The following is a 17,615-nucleotide window of genomic DNA, read 5'->3' as shown; positions in this document are numbered from 1 at the left end:
GCGGGTCCTTGATATTATGCGAACATTCGGAGAAGTATCGGGCCTCCACCTGAACCTGCGCAAGTCAGTACTGTGGGCGCTTTACAGGAGGCGACAGGAGGCATTAAATACTTCTTGACAGACATACGTGGGGTCTCCTGGACGCGCAATGTCGTGCCCGTATGGGAGCGTATCCGCTCGGATATGACCACGTGGTCCCGCATGCCTCTGAACGTATACGGCCGCTCGGCCATTTTCAAAATGGTGGCCCTTCCGCGTCTCATATATCAATTGCAAAACCACCCGTACCCTATATCACCACTGTGGTTCAGGCAGGTGAATTTGGCGCTTAGTAATTTCCTCTGGGCTGGGGGAGTGGCGAGAGTGGCGCTCCGCACGTGCTTTCTTTCCACGTACTGTGGTGGCCTGGCAACGTCAGACATCCTGTCCTATTATCAGGCTTCCCACCTATTAATACTGAATGAATGGTGGTATGGGAATCGAGGTGACCCTGCCTACACCCTAGAGCGATTTCTGATGGACCCAGATACGCTACACACCATACTATATTCAGCCGCTAAGAGGAAGAGGCTTCCCGTGGTCACTCAGATAGTATTTCAAATATGGCGCAGTGCACTCCGTCGAATGGGATGGTGGAATAGGCTGACAAGGGAGACCCCATTGTGGCAGAATGGGCAGCTGCCGGGCTGCTGTCCCTACAGGGCTTCCGTGGTTGGGACGCGATCGGCGTCTCGGCTGTAGGTCATGTGGTCAAGGCCACGACCCTTAAGTCATTCCAGGAGCTACGTGAGGAATATGACATGCCCCAAACCCAGTTTTTTAGATACCTCCAGCTACGGCCTGCTATCGCCCCCACCCTGAAGGACCTTGACTCGTTGCCCGAGTTTAGCCCCCTGGAGGCGAAGGTATTCATGGGGGAATTGGAAAGCAAAAAGATATCATCTATCTATCAAACACTAGTCACACATTGCTCATCTTCCCTAGACACACTACGGGCTAAGTGGGAAAACGATTTGGGTGCATTTGAGGAGGAGGACTGGAGAGAGGCGCTGCAGGCTCCTAGAGGGGCGGCCATTGCGGTACGACTGCGCTTTATTCAGTTCAAATACCTACACAGGGCCAACTACACCAGGGAACGACTGTGGAAGGCAGGTTTGATTGCGTCCCCTGATTGTCTGAGGTGTGGTAGAGAAACGGGCACGTTCCTGCACACGGTTTGGGCATGTGATGGTTTAAGGAGGTTCTGGACGGGAGTGTGGGATTGCTTGTCGGAGGTGCTGGGCTGGGACCTCCCCCGCACACCACAACTAGGCCTTCTACATATCCTAGAACAAGTGGGAGGAAATGTTTATAAACGCCACTTGTTGTTGTTGGGTCTTATGGTGGCCAAAAGGGACGTGGCCCCTGCCTGGAAGGACCCAAGAGCCCCCCCCATTGGGTGTGTGGAAGAGGGTCTGGATTTTTATATGGGACTGGAACGCCCGATCTTTGAGGCCAGGGGCTGCCCCCGAAAACACTATAAAATTTGGAAGAGGTGGGCAAAATACAGAGGGTTATGGCTGGAGCCGCCGACTCATAATGAACCTGAAGAAAGATATTTGGACATTGAGCCCGTGTGATGAGCTGTACACACTAATTGTGTTTTGCTATGTTTTTATCTATGGACTGTTTAGACGCTGTGCAGGGGGTGGGGAAGGGGGGGCTCTGGGTGGGGGGAGTGGAGGGGTGAGGGGAGGGGAGACTTAGGGTAATTTCTAACATTTAAATGACTGTTTGAATTGTTTGCAATGCGATTATTGCCTTCATGCTCACAGCCTATCCGGGTATTCGGGACGCTGTATGTCTTATGTAACTTTTCAACAGCACAATAAAATTTTGTTCTGAAAAAAAAAGAAGTGAGACTGAAAGAGAAAGTGCTGGGCAGGACATCAGAGACTGAAAGAGACAGAAATGGATCAATGATCAGAGACTGAAAGTCACAGTATTGGTCAGCGATCAAAGACTGACTGCGATAGGCCAGGGTTGACACTCAGTGAACAGAGACAGGAAGAGGTATTGCAAGTACAGACATCTGATAGTACATGGTCAGAGGTAAGAGATTGAAAGAGATGGTACAGGATCAACAATCTAAGGTTGAGAGAAATAGTATTGATTCAGCAATCAGAGATTGAAAGAGATAGTACAGTGTCAGAGATCAAAGATTGATAGAGTGCATAGTCAGTGATCGGAGAGTCAGAGTGATAGTACAAGGTCGGCCATAAGAGACTGAAAGAGATAAGACAGGGTCAGCAATCAGAGATCGAAAGATTCATTGCAAGGTCAGATATTTGATGGTTCATGGTCAGAGGTAAGAAACTGAAAGAGATGGTATTGGATCAGCGATTGAAAGAAACAGTGCAGGGTAAGAGATAGCTCAGTTATTATAGACTGAAAGCGATTCTTCAGGGTCAGCAACCCGAGATCGAAAGAGGTAGTACAGGGTCGGAGATCAAAGATTGATAGAGTACAGGGTCAGCAATCAGAGAGTCAGAGGTATAGTGCATGGTCGCCCATCAAAGACTGAAAAAGTTAGGTCAGAGACAGCAATCAGAGATTGAAAGAGATAATATAGAGTCAGAGGACAGAGATTGAAATGGTCTTACAGGGTCAGAGATCAAAGATCCACGAAGATAAAGGGTCATCTATCAGAGAACAGAGACTGAAAGAGAGAGTGCAGGTCAGCGAAAGTGCTTCAGAGTGATAACACACTGCCAGACTTCAGAGACTAAAGAGATCAGATACTGAGGGAGGTAGCACAGGGTCAGAGCCAAGAGACTGAAAGAGACAATACAGGATCAGAGACTGAAAGAGACAATACAGGATCAGAGACTGAAAGAGACAATACAGGATCAGAGATTGAAAGAGACAGTACAGGATTAGAGATTGAAAGAGACAGTACAGGATCAGAGATTGAAAGAGACAGTACAGGATCAGAGATTAAAGACACAGTACAGGATCAGAGTTTAAAAGAGACAGTACAGGATCAGAGATTGAAAGAGACAATACAGGATCAGAGACTGAAAGCGACAATACAGGATCAGAGATTGAAAGAGACTGTACAGGATCAGAGATTGAAAGAGACAGTACAGTATCAGAGACTGAAAGAGATAATACAGGATCAGAGATTGAAAGAGACAGTACAGGATCAGAGATTGAAAGAGACAGTACTGGATCAGAGATTAAAGACACAGTACAGGATCAGAGCTTAAAAGAGACAGTACAGGATCAGAGATTGAAAGAGACAATACAATATCAGAGACTGAAAGCGACAATACAGGATCAGAGATTGAAAGAGACTGTACAGTATCAGAGACTGAAAGAGACAATACAGGATCAGAGATTGAAAGAGACAGTACAGGATCAGAGATTGAAAGAGACAGTACAGGATCAGAGGTTGAAAGAGACAGTACAAGATCAGAGATTAAAGACACAGTACAGGATCAGAGCTTAAAAGAGACAGTACAGGATCAGAGATTGAAAGAGACAGTACAATATCCGACTCTGAAAGCGACAATACAGGATCAGAGATTGAAAGAGACAGTACAGGATCAGAGATTGAAAGAGACAGTACAGGATCAGAGCTTAAAAGAGACAGTACAGGATCAGAGATTGAAAGAGAGAATACAGGATCAGAGATTAAAGACACAGTACAGGATCAGAGTTTAAAAGAGACAGTACAGGATCAGAGATTGAAAGAAACAATACAGGATCAGAGATTGAAAGAGACTGTACAGGATCAAAGATTGAAACAGGCAGTACAGTATCAGAGACTGAAAGAGACAATACAGGATCAGAGATTGAAAGAGACTGTACAGGATCAAAGATTGAAAGAGGCAGTACAGGATCAGAGATTGAAAGAGACAGTACAGGATCAGAGCTTAAAAGAGACAGTACAGGATCAGAGATTGAAAGAGACAGTACAGGATTAGAGATTAAAGACACAGTACAGGATCAGAGCTTAAAAGAGACAGTACAGTATCAGAGATTGAAAGAGACAATACAGGATCAGAGACTGAAAGCGACAATACAGGATCAGAGATTGAAAGAGACTGTACAGGATCAAAGATTGAAAGAGGCAGTACAGGATCAGAGATTGAAAGACATAGTACAGGCTCAGAGATAGTTCAGGTATTATGGACTGAAAGGGATTCTAAAGGGTCAGCAACCAGAGACTGAAAGAGGTAGCACAGGGTCTGAGATCATAGGGTAGTACAGGGTCAGTAATCAGAGACTGAAAGAGAAAGTACAGGCTCAGCAGTCAGAGAGCAGAAGCTGAAAGAGAGCAGAGGATCTAAAATGTAATATTAAAAGAGGTAGTGGAGGTCCAGGGATCAGAAACTAACATTGATAGCGCAGGGTCATTGATTAGCGATCAGATAACAAAAGTGATAGTACAGGGTTGGAGATCAGATGCTACAAGAGATAGTAAAAGGTCAGAGATTGAAAAAGGACAACAATGCAAGGCCTGGAAAAGGAGCTGGTTGGGCTTACACACCAACATGCTGTGTTCCTCCAAATAAAGTACCCATGTTTATTCACTGCCCTTTTACAAAAAAACCCTCACACAGGGCTTTAAGTGGGATAAAAAAACTGGGGGGTATCTTTAAGGGGTGTGGCTGATGTAAAATCTATGCTTGGCATAGTGTGCCACCCGACTGGTATTTGTTGATTCTGTCAGTGTACCCAGATATATGATACAACACATAACATTACACATACAATAAACCAGGACTATTGGCTTTGTCAATGGTTGTTAGTAGCATAAGTTAAATAAGCAGCAACTGTGGCTTCATTATATATAATATTGAAAATGCTCCAGTTGTGAAATTATGAGACAGTGAAAGAACTATAACAAGTCTCTTTGGAGTTACCTCAAAGGCAGTGAAGGGTGGCACGGCTGCAGAGGGAAGATTTTGTTTTCACCCTGAAGATGAGGGCAAAAACTCAAAGCCCGATAGAGACCCTTCTCAGCACCTGCTTTTTAGAACTGTCTGTGCTGAGCACCACCGGCAGGACCCGTTCCACTTAAAGCTCTGCCCTCACATGTATTGTGGGGGTTTTGGGCCCAGTGCAGAGAAAAAGCAACAGCCGTGTGGCCACCATGTCATTGGAATAGACCACATGCTGGGGGGGGGTGGAGCCTGGAATCACAATATCCATCTATGAGCACCCTCATCCTCCCTGGTACAAAACAAGGACCATATCTTTGGAAGCAGGTGGGGTGGGCGTGTTTTACATATGTAAATGTTGCTGGGAATGAGCGGACAAAGAGAGCTCAAGGTAAAGCATGGGAGAGTTGAGAAGATTAGGGGCCATATGTAGGAAGCCTAATTGCGCTCGCAAATGCTGAAAATCGCCGAATTTCAGCCTTTGCGATCGCAATTAGGGGAGTGTGCTATGTAGCACACAAAAACCCACATGCAATATAAGGAATCGCAAAATTTGCAATTCCTTATTTTGCTATTGGATTTAAGGAAACGCAAATTGCTAGTCCTTAACTGCCATGTAGGAAGCACCCAAGTCGTGTGACTTTTGGCTTAAGGAATCGCAAAAGACCACCAACTTCAGGTTGGTGGTATTTTGCGATTTCTTTGAAAAATGCACTTTTTGGCATTTTTCAAAGTGCCATGTGGGTCACATACATGCCCTTAAGGCATCTATGCGGGCCACATGTGCACACATGACAATTTTAGGAGTGCAAAAGCAAGCCTGAAATTGCATTCTCAATTTGCGATTCTCTAATTGAGAATCGCAAATTGAGAATGTCTTCCCACTCAAACCCTATGGGCCTTAGATCCCATAGGAATGAATGAGAAAGTATTCCTTATTTGTGAATCACAATTTGCGATTCACAAATAAGTAAATAGTGGGATTTGCAATAAAATTTACTAATCCTACCTACATTTCATTTTGCGATTCTCTAATTGCGATTCCCTAAAAATCGCAATTTGAGAATCGCAAAATGAAAATTACCTACATATGCCCCTAGGAGAAGAAAAGTACCGACCAGGTGCCAACCCTATGTGCAGGGATGCTTAAATAAAAGTTTGATTCAGGATTCAGGAATAAAAATGAATGTTTCATTAAATAAACATGGTGAAAGGATTGGGCATTAAGGGGGTGCTTTTGAGCCTTCCGGATAGATAATGTCTAAAGGTGGGGTGTTCTACAATTTGTTGTTAAATTGTAATTGTAATTGTATGTGTACTTATATAGCGCGGTCCTGTCACCCCAATGGCATCCTGGCGCTTGAAATCAACGTTAACACCACATACGCTGCTCAGACAACCCTGGGGAAAAGATGGGTTTTCAGGGCTTTTCTAAACGGGAAGAAGTCCCTTTGGCTTCTTAGGGACAGTGGCAGGGAGTTCCAGAGCTTGGCCGCTGCGACACTGAACGAACGATCACCCATCCTCAGTCTCTGGAATCTCGGTACCACAAGCAGCTGAGCCGAAGAAGAGCGCAAGGACCACGAAGAGGAGTACCAAACAAACATATTCTGCAATGGAACCGGGCCTTCTCCATGCACCGCCCTAAACACTAAACATGCAGCCTTGTAATGGATGCGTAGGTGCACAGGCAGCCAGTGTAGATCCCGTAGGGCTGCTGCTGAAGAGCTATGATTAGGGCGGGAAAGAGCCAGCTTGGCGGCCAAGTTCTGCACCCGTTGCAACTTCCCCAGCAGTGTTTTTGGAGCCTCCAGAAGTAGCGCATTACAATAGTCGAGACGACTCAAGATGGTACCGCGCACTACTTCAGGCCTGGCCTGTTCGGGGAGAAGGGGAAGACCTTTACGCAACATGCGTAGCAGCATCATGCACGTGGATGTGGTCTTGTTCACGTACATATCCAGCTGCAAGTTGGGGCCCAAAATCACCCCCAAGGTTTGCTTGCCGACTCAGCAGCTGACACAATCTCGGGGAAGGTTGGGGGCCAGAAATTCTCCAGGAGTTCGCGAGGAATCCAGTCCGTGGAGCAATACAACACCTCTGTCTTTGTACTATTAAACTGCATGTAGTTGGACCGGAGCCAATCCGTTGTGGCAGACATGCATCGGTGGAAAGCCTCCAGCGGGACCGCGTTCTTCCCTTCCAGCGAAAAGACCAACTGGGTGTCATCAGCATAATTAAATGCAGAGATGCCAAATGATTTAATTAGTTGGACCAGAGGGCGGAGGTAAAGGTTAAAGAGTATAGGGCTGATGGCCGAGCCCTGAGGTACCCCCTGCCCTACTCTCCGCACCTCCGAGCTGAAAGGAGGCAACGCCACCGCCTGCTGCCGATTGTTCAGATAAGAGACCAGCCAGTCCCTTGCACATGCCGTGACCCCGCACTCCTCCAGCCTCCTGATGAGGGTACGATGGCAGACCGTGTCGAACGCGGCCGACATGTCGAGCAGCACCAAAAAGGCTGCCCGCCCACTGTCGACCCGCGAACGTAAGTTGTCAAGCACGGTCACCAGCGCGGATTCCGTCCCATGTGCTGGGCGAAAAACAAACTGTGCCTCATCGAACCAGATGTTTTCTTCCAGGAAGCCAGACAGAGAACGGGTCACTAACTTCTCCATGATCTTAATGGGGAAGGGGAGCAAGGAAATTGGTCTGTAATTAGACAAGCAGGCGGGGTCCATGGTGGATTTCTTAAGGAGAGGAGACACAACTGCCAGTTTCCAGCACTCCGGAACCGTTGCGGTGTCAAACGACTGGAGGCAGATGGAGTACAAAGGCTGGAAGAGTTCATCCTTAAACACTTCCAAAATTTAGCTGGCAGATGATACCATTTGTGCCACACTACAAAGAGGGAAGCCAGATGATACCATTTGTGCCACACTACAAAACTCCTCAAAGGAGTGGGTAGGGAAACAGCTCAGCTGGGGTCGACTGGGCACAACGTCCGGAGCTCCCAAACTGAGGGCATGTCCACTCAGCTGGGGTCGACTGGGCGAAGTGTCCGGAGTTCCCAAGCTAGAGACAGGCCCGCTCCGCCGGTGTCGACTGGCTGAGACGTCCTGAGCTCCCAGACTGAAAGCATGACCACTCAGCTGGGGTCGACTGGATGAGACCGCCGGAGCTCCCGAGCTAAGAGCACGGCCATTCGGCTGGGGTCGACTAGGTGACACGTCCGGAGCACCCAAACTGAGAGCAGCGCCACTCAGCTGGGGTCGACTGGGTGAGCCGTCCGGAACTCCCAGACCGGGGGGGGGGGTAGGTGCTGGACTCTGTAAACCTTCCAAGATTTTAGCAATCTTCTCTTCGAAGGCACTCGCCAGGGAGTCGCACAGAGCCCGCGACGCAGGGACATTATTGGCCACGCATGAAGGATGGGTCAGGTCCCTGACAATTTTGAACAGTGCTTGCAACTTGTTGGACGCCTGATTCAAGGTGGCTTCCAGATAGGATGCCTTAGCCACCTTGATCTGTGCCTTGTATTCCTGCAATGACTGTCTAAAGATGGCCTTCAAAGAATCAGAATACTGCTTCCTCCACGCCCTTTCAGCGCGTTTACAGCTCAGCTTTCGCTGCCGCAGGTCATCCGTGTACCAGGGGCAAGCCCGATTCAGCCTACCCCTAGACCTGCGGAGTGGTGCCACCTTGTCCAAAGAGTTCGAAATGGATCGGCATAAGGCGGTATAGCTCTCCTCAGCCGAATCTCTCAGACTAAAATTGTCCGGTAGTAGGCTTGGCAAGGGCGCGGATTTTAACAGTCGGGACCAGGGCCTGCCCAACTTGGCCTGTCTGGACCCGGCCTCCACCGAGGAGTAATCCTCCAAGTAGAGGGAAAAAGCAACCAGTGAGTGATCCGTCCAGTACTGACAGAAGATGTCATTCACCGTCACTAGTTGAGCGTCTGCCAATACAAGATCCAAGGCATGACCCTTCCGATGTGTGGCAGAACGGACAAGCTGTTGCAGCTGGATGTCATTGCAGGCTTGGCACAGAGTGGAGAAGGCACTGTCCAGTGGACCACCCGGCCACAGATTAAAGTCCCCTAGGAACACCAACTTAGAGTGATTGTTCGAGAGGTCGTAGATCAGGTCAATGAAGTCGGGGAGGGAGGGTGCATTGCCCGGCGGACGATAGCACAAGACACCCGAGCAGAGTGTCTTCTCATGACCTTTAAAAGCAAACCCCATCAGCTCAAAGCCCGATACCTCTCTAATCTTGAGCTGGGAGAGAGCTAGCGTGTCTCTAAAAATAAAACCAATCCCACCACCCCGGTTCTTCACACGAGGGGTATGGTTGATTTTGAAGCCTGGAGGACAGGCCAAGCCCAGTTCGACCTCACAATCCTCCCGGATCCAGGTTTCCGTTAGGAATAGAACGTCAAGCCCCGCGGACTCAATGAGGAAGGCAATCTCAGTGTGGTGCTTACAGAGGGACCGAACATTGAGCAGTCCACAGGAGATATAGCTAGGTTTGGGAATACTAGCCTGCCGACTAACGGGCGCCTGACTCAGTCTAGATTCCAATAATTCAGACAGAGAGTAGACTATGCGTGATAGATGCGAGGGGCCAGAGGTAGCTGCCCTAAGCGCGCCCGTTGCGTGAACGGGCGCAAACGGGCTTACCTCTGGCGCACCTCCGGCGCGCCTACGTCGCGCCCGCTGCGCGCGGACGCTGCGCGCCTGTATGTCCATCCTTTTATGATATTACGCCGAGCGGAAGTCCGCCTCCTGAGCCCCTTCCCTACGCAAGATGGCGCCCGAAGTACCTCTTGCCTCAGAACCCACCCAAGATGGCGGTCGGACCCGCTACTGCTGCCTATGTCCCGCCGAATGCGGGTGAGATACAATTATTGTGCCAGTGAGCCTAACTGTTCCCCGGCCTAAGGAGCGACGATGTCTAGGTAGGCTAAAGATTTTAGAAGCTGGGTAAATTAATGCAAGCGCAATGCCGGCAGCGCCGAGTTAAAATCTCAAACCACACAAGTTAAAAAAGCGCAGCAGCAGTATGCGCGATAGCGAGGAAATCTGCACTGACCTCAGCAGGGTGGCTTATGTAAGCTCACCAAGTGCGGAAGTCCGCCTCCTGAGCCCCTTCCCTACGCAAGATGGCGCCCGAAGTGCCTCTCGCCTCAGAACCCACCCAAGATGGCGGTCGGACCCGCTAATGCTGCATATGTCCCGCCGAATGCGGGTGAGATACAATTATTGTGCCAGTGAGCCTAACTGTTCCCCGGCCTAAGGAGCGACGATGTCTAAGGTAGGCTAAATATTTTAGAAATCATTGTTTAATGGTATTTAGAATGTGTGGCTAAACAAAGGCATTGTTAGTTATTGTGGGTTTCAATTGCTTTCAATAAAGTGGCTTTTTCAACAATAACAGGAACGTTGGATTAGTTCATTCCCATTGCTCCCGAAGGATCACCCGCTTCAAAACTCTTAAATAAAAGACACAGTTTCCTGGGGGGGAGGGATTTGTCAGGATATTCTGCTGCTTGTGACTTTAGCCATCAAATCCCATGCAAGACTACTGCCATGCCTGCGAATTCATAAATATTGTCAATATTTGAAACTCCAGGTGGTGTGTCAATAAAACATTTTTTCATTGTATGGAACAGAATCAAATTTAAGGAGAATGAGGAAAAGGAATAAGTGTGAGCATACCGATATCAAAGTGTATCATCTAATTTTAGGCCTCTGTTTCTTCACTACTCTGGTGATGCACACACCACTCTTTGTCAAATTTGTAATAATTATGTACTTTGTTACTGCATAGCTGTTTAATTGCATTTGTGTACACATTTACTTTGATGATATGCACAACTGTTTCAGTGGCATTTTCTAGCTTCTTGTCAGCGTCATTTTGGTTTATGGTAACTTTCTTTATCAAAAGTGTCAGCTATGACAGTTCATAAGGTGGACACTTTGAAGAACTTTGATGAATATTCTAATAAGAGTAAAGATATGAGTAAAGATATGAGTAAAGATGATCTAGTGTTGATGATAGACTAGCATGAAAACACTGCTGTTTAAACGTCCTGCTGATTTTGTTTTAGAAGTATTTGCAGATTTAATCAAACATTAATTTTGTATTATTCAGATGACTTCTGTGGTAATGGCTGACTCAGGGTAACTTATCATTTTAATTGGTAAACATTTTTGAAGGACAATCTAAACATGTTCAATGGAGGGATTCATATATTCATCCAGCTGGTTCTGGTGGTAAACTCATCGATGTCATAGAAGAGTTTGATGCGTCGCCCATGTTCAAAGACTGTGTAGCTAATATTGTGGTTTATGTGGCCAAATATGATTCCTGCCTGTTAGGTTGGGTTGATCAAATAAATCTTGCCATAAACTTAGATACCAATAAAGTTGAACAAGTCTTGTTGAATAAGGAATACTGTGGTGTGCTGTATGGACAGTTATTGCTGGGTAGATTAATTTCCCGAGGTGTTTCAATGCAAGGTAAGACTGCTTAAAGGACTTTTACACAAAATATGCCTTAAGGCTAGTGTTTAACTGATCACTCAAAAATTGAGCTAAAACCTGAGTTGGATAAATTGTGTGAATGAGATTTAATAGAGCCAATAGAAAGTTCTTAGTGGTTGACACCAGTTGTTTTATAGCACAATACCAAGGGCTCCCTGTGCATGTGTATGGATTTACGAGATTTGAGCTAAAAAAATATGGAATGCTCATCCCACTGGCCAATATAATGGAGATGTTAAGTACATTGAAGGGTGGGAAATATTTTACATTGTTAGACATGACTTCAGCATATCACATCTTACCCCCGTCATAACTTCAGGCACACATATCACTTGAATCAAATGCCCTTTGAATTAGCTTTAGGATTCTCAGTGATCAAGGGGTTATTTAAGGACTTGTAGGGAATTGTAGTATTTCAAGATGATGTAATAGTTTTTGGTGCAATATGAGAATGACAAAAGAGTGCAAAGAGTTCTATCTGTTGTCAAGAACAACGGATTGACAATTAATCCTGATAAATGTAAGATTGGGGTTTTGAGTTTGACTACTTAGAAAATAAACTTTCATGGAAGGGCGTAGAACCCAAGGGAAGTCTTTTCAACTATGTTAAGGAATTTGCCATGCCATTGAACAAGGATCAGCTCAGGTCTTTTAAGGGGCTATTCGAGTTTTATGCCAGATTTATTCTGATTTGTGCTGAGAAAACACTCAATATGCAGACTTTACTCAAGAAGAATGTGAAATTCTTTTGGGTTGACTCTTGCATTTGAGAATTTGCCCTTGCAAAAATGGAAGCGGCTCGTGGCTTTCCTTTGGAATCGTTTGTAACCCATGATGACACCATCATAGTGGCTGATGCCAGTCAGAGGGGTTTGGATGCCATTTTACTGCATATAAGGGGTGGCATAGAAAAGGTGGTTGCTTTTGCCTCCAGATATCTTAAAGGAGTTGAATCCTTAATTCCTTGATTGGAAGAGAGGCATTATCCTGCTGGCAGGGGTTTCCCCACTTTAAATCATATCTTTGGGGCACCAGATTTAATGTGCAGGCAGACCATAAACCTCTTATTGTTCTATGCACAACTGAAGGTGATGCAAGATCTACTTATAGAATTGCTAAATGGAAGCATAGCTTACAGCTGTACAATTATACTGTGGAATACATTCTGGGTGTCACAATTTGCTGGCTGATTGTCTTTCTTGCCTTCCAATTGATCAAGAGACTTCTAGTAAAAGTAATGTGGATGATTTTATTTCTATGTGTACGTTATATGCCCATACAGTAGGGGTAGTTTAGAAGATGAATGGCTGAATGTTTTTGATTCAGATTAGGATCAGGTGAAAGGCAAAGTGTATAGTGTACAAGATCGGCATCATGGCAAAAATTTGGGAGAATTTGTAGCAAAGTATTGGCATATATCGTTCTGATTTATTGATAGTTCCTAATAGCGTAAAGAATACACCTCTATCTTTGGTTCATGAGGGGCACATTGGCATGAAAGCAAGGAAAAAAAGTTAAGTGAAACTTTTGGGTGGCCAGATTTATCTACGATTTGGAGTGTTTCGTTAGTGATTACATTTTAAGTTTCAGGTAACTGTACTTGGTTCCATGGAGCCAATGCCTATTAAAGAGAAAGCCCTGAGGTAAATTGTCTATTGATGTCATTGGCTCGGTTGGGGTCAAGGGATCTACAAAGAACTATGACATGGTTCTTCAGGATTTTTACAATTGATGGCCTGAACTTAAATGTGTGAATGTTGCTAATGCAACTAATGTTATTAAATTTTTGGAAAATGATTTTGCAAGCAAGGGTATTCGTGATGAACTCCTGTCTGACAATGGTAGTAGGTTTACTTCTTTGGAATTTGAAGGATTTTATGACATTTGGGTGTGAAACATTCCAAAACGTCTTTGTATCACCCCAGAAGCAACTCCTTGATGGAAAGATGTAATAAGGCTACCAAAATAAATTTACAGTTGTCAGGGGGTAGTGGATTGAACAGTATGCAAGAGTTAAGGAATATGTTGTGGCCAGTTACAACTACACCAAACACTGGTACTAGGGTGCCGCCTTTCATGTTGTTAAAGTGTAGAGTACCAACGCCTACGTTTATAAGGCCCTGGATGGGTGAGTTTTCTGTCCCTTTTGACAAATTACCGATTGTCAGTAAAAAAAGAATTACATGCTCAATCCATCTATGTTGGGAATAGGAATAGGGAGCTGGATGTGTCTGTTGGTGATTTTGTTAGAGTGAAGATATTGCGCATTTTGGCAAAGGGAAAATTCCATGTTCTCTGTTCCTAAATGAGTGGTTGAAATGGGGAGGTGGGTGGTGAAGTAGGAGGATGGTACGTGGTGAACCAAGGACAAGTTATCAATTCTACCATATATTTCGAAAAGACACAAAAGTGACAACATAGATGGGACGGAATTTGGCACTGGTGGCGACTGTAACTTGATATCTGGTGAAACCAATATATCTCAACCAAGAAGATATTTACCACGAAAATGTTGTGATTTTATTATGAGATGATTCAAGATTCAATGTTCTGTTCTGGTTAAATTGAGTTCTGATGTATTTATTTATGCAAGTTTTATTTATTTTTCTTGAGGAAAGTTTATGAAGGGGAAGGTGTGTTGGCTTACTTCTTGTGCAGTCAATGGAATGTTAGCTGGGCTCAGGGTGGAGAGTGGAAGGAAACTGTTGGTGGTTATGGTTGGTGCTTTGGTACAGCAATAGCCTCTGGAGTGGGTCAAGTAGTCAAATAATTAAGACATTCATCAACCTATCTGATTCTCTACTTTGTTTTTAAAAAATTTGTGAGTGCTGGATAAGAAGAAAATGATAACAAACATTGTCATAGCCAATAGGTCTCGCTTTTGGGACCTTATAAATATTTAGTTATGCAGCACAATATCCTTGGTGCACCAACATCAACTGTTGCATGGGTAAACACTTATAAGGTCCCAAAGGCAAGATCTACTGGCTATGCCAATGCTTTTGTTATTGTTGTCTCACTGTCCCAAAGGCAAGATCTACTGGCTATGCCAATGCTTTTGTTTTTGTTGTCTCACTGATGGTGTGGTATGCTCAGTTTACCTGCATTTTAAGATTATGGCACAAGCAGCTGGTGTGAACAAGCATGGGCCCTGGCTGTCTTATCATAAGGTGCGGGCAGGTGGAATGGAGCTGCAGTTCTAAGTGAGTGTGGAAATCAAAGGGTGGACTATGGTAACCCAAATGGTCAAAGGGATGAATTAGGTGAGCAGCACAGGCAAGTTGTTTCCTTTAAGTGGTGGCTGGAGCAAGACCATTAGGGCGCAGCAAGGCTATCAGAGTATAGAAGGGGCTGTTGAAAAGGCTTGGTGGGGTGGGAAATGGACAGGGATTAGGGTGTAATTTACCAACAGAGGACTCTCAAGTGAGTATCTTTCATGGACACTGCGTTAGAGGTGTGCTGGCATGCCTCATTCCTCTGCGTTGCAGTCAATGTATAGTGTAAAGATGGGTGCATAATCCTGCATTCAACACTGGCCTAAAGCAGGAGCCTCGCCGCAAAATAAACACAAATAATCCAAAAATGCACATTCCAATTTTTTTAAGTGTTTTTCAATGTTTGTGGTGCTGTAGTATTAGTGCTCCGTTGTTGGAAGAAATAAATACTTTAACTAACCCTGTTTACTTTTGCTATAATCGCGGCACGTAAAGCATGGGTGCCGCGATTATTGCAAAAGTAAAGAAATTGAAAAAAACATCTATTTCTTTACTTTTGCTATAATCGCGGCACCCGTGCTTTACTTTTAACATTAAAAGTGAACCGTGGGTGCAACGATTATAGGGAAGTAAAGAAATAAATGTTTTTTCTATTTCTTTACTTTTGCTATAATCGCGGCACCCGCGCTTCACTTTAAATGTTAAAAGTAATGCGCAGGTGCCGCGATTATAGCAAAAGGTCTATATCTTTACTTTTGCTATAAGCGCGGGTGCCGCAATTGTAATGACCTGTGAAAGACAGATGGCGGCTGCGCGTGTGCACGCTCGCGTGAACGCAAGCGCTGGGGCAGCCAAAGCATGGGGTAGCAGCACTTTTAAAACCCACCTACAAAATGTCTCGCAGCTCATGCGCTGACTCAGCGAGACCTAAAAAGTGGCATAAAGAAAGAACAGCAGGAGGTCCTGGAGAGACAGAGATGGAGAAATTGTGACAAAGGGAGAAGCTAAGATAGCGATGGAAATATGAGCAGAGGGAGAGCAAGGCAGTGGAAGGAGGGAAGTGGGAAGAAGGGAGAAGGGAGAAGGTGAGAGGAAAGGGTGTCACAGAGGTAGAGAGGGAGAAGGAGAAAGAGGGTTGGAAAAGAGAGTGAGAGGGGAGAACAGAAATGGAGGGAGTGAAGAAGGACAAGAGAGAAGAGAATGGTGTACATCAATCTATGTATAGATTTGTATATATGCAGTGAGAGAGAGAGAGAGATAGAGAGACAGAGGTGAATGAGACATGAGAGAAGGCGAAGAGAGTAGAACATGGTGAACATATATCTATATGTACATTTGTTGATAGGCAGCAAGAGAGACAGAGAACAAAAGAGCTGAGTGGGTCATGAGAGAAGGAGGGGGCAACGCTCTTCTCACTGCATTTAAAAACAACCTATCGTGCCACACCGTGTCATTCCTGTCCCCGGCCATGTGGTTCCTCACAGTGGGTGCTGAACCACAAGAAACAGTCATACCTCAGCTCCCCCTCATCCCCAGCAACGGGTTTATGAGTTGTTCTTCGTTTTACTATCACATCTGTGCTTCTGGTATGCCTTTCTTCCGCTAATCTGCAACATGGACGTTTCCTCTCCCCCACTGTGCCCTCCCAGTCGAGTGCTGATGCTGTTTTAATTGTGCTCAATGCTGTTCAAATGCCAAAGAGGCAAGGGACATCCCTGTACCAGGGACCGGAAGAGGGGGACACCATGCCAAACAGCAGGGAGGAAAACACGACCACACTGTGACATGAAATAAAACTGTGTGACGCTTACAAGGCATTAATTGTCAAGTGAGAAGTCACTTATCTGTGGGTTACTTTTTAAGTGATAAAAACAATGATGCAACCCATACCCAGCACCAGCTGTATGGGCGTGAGACACTCTGAACAGTCAAATGACTGGTGGTGCACCACAAACACGCACACACAACAAATGACTGTGGGTGCTTCATACACAACCAACAAATGACTGGTGGAGCATCACACACACAAATGATTGGTGGTGCTTCACACCCCCACACCCAAACACACAGAACAAAGGGCTGGTGGTGCACACACCACAAATGACTGGTGGTGCTTCACACGCACAAATGATTGGTGGTGCTTCACACACACACACACCCCGAACAAATGACTGGTGGTGCACACACAACAAATGACTGGCGGTGCTTCACACACACCCAAGAAATTACTGGTGGCGCATCACACACATAACAAATGACTGCTGGTGCATCACACACACAACAGATTACTGGTGGTGCTTCACACACACACACCAGATGACTGGTGGTGCATCACACACACAACAAATGACCGCTGGTGCATCACACACACAACAGTGAAAAAGTTTTTATTGTTTCAGTTAATTAAAACCACAACAATACATTTAAAAAAATGACTGTGTTTAAAATTTCTTAATATATAAGTGCAATCTCTGTTAGTATATTCTATAACGCTCTCCGTCTAATACCGAGTTTGTTATTTAAAATCAAATGAAGTATGATTAAAATGCAGTTTGTATAGCTTAGTTCTAAAGTTCTTGATTTTTTCCTCTTTTAATGTTCCGGAAAGCTCACTCCCCGAGCTACCACAGTTGTTTTATCCCTTTGTTGACAGGGTGCCGCAGTGTATTTTAGCGCTTGAGAGTGGGCTGCAAGGAACTTTAGTAGTAGGCAGTTCAATCGCGTGTCTACTGGGTTCAAGCTTGCCATAATTGCAGATCTGCCCGTTCTTATGCCCCGCTCGTTCATAGACTTTTCTAAAAGAGAGCTTCGAGCTTGAGCTAGATTCGGGCAGATACAGACAAGGTGAATGAAGTCCTCGTTGCTCCTCCCGCATAGTCTGCAGATTTTCGGTCCATCATGCACCCAGATTGGTTGGTCCATAATCGA

The sequence above is a fragment of the Lissotriton vulgaris genome, chromosome 8 (assembly GCF_964263255.1).
Source record: "Lissotriton vulgaris chromosome 8, aLisVul1.2, whole genome shotgun sequence".
In the NCBI taxonomy this organism is placed as follows: Eukaryota; Metazoa; Chordata; class Amphibia; order Caudata; family Salamandridae; genus Lissotriton; species Lissotriton vulgaris.
Note: the sequence above shows the minus strand (reverse complement) of the source record.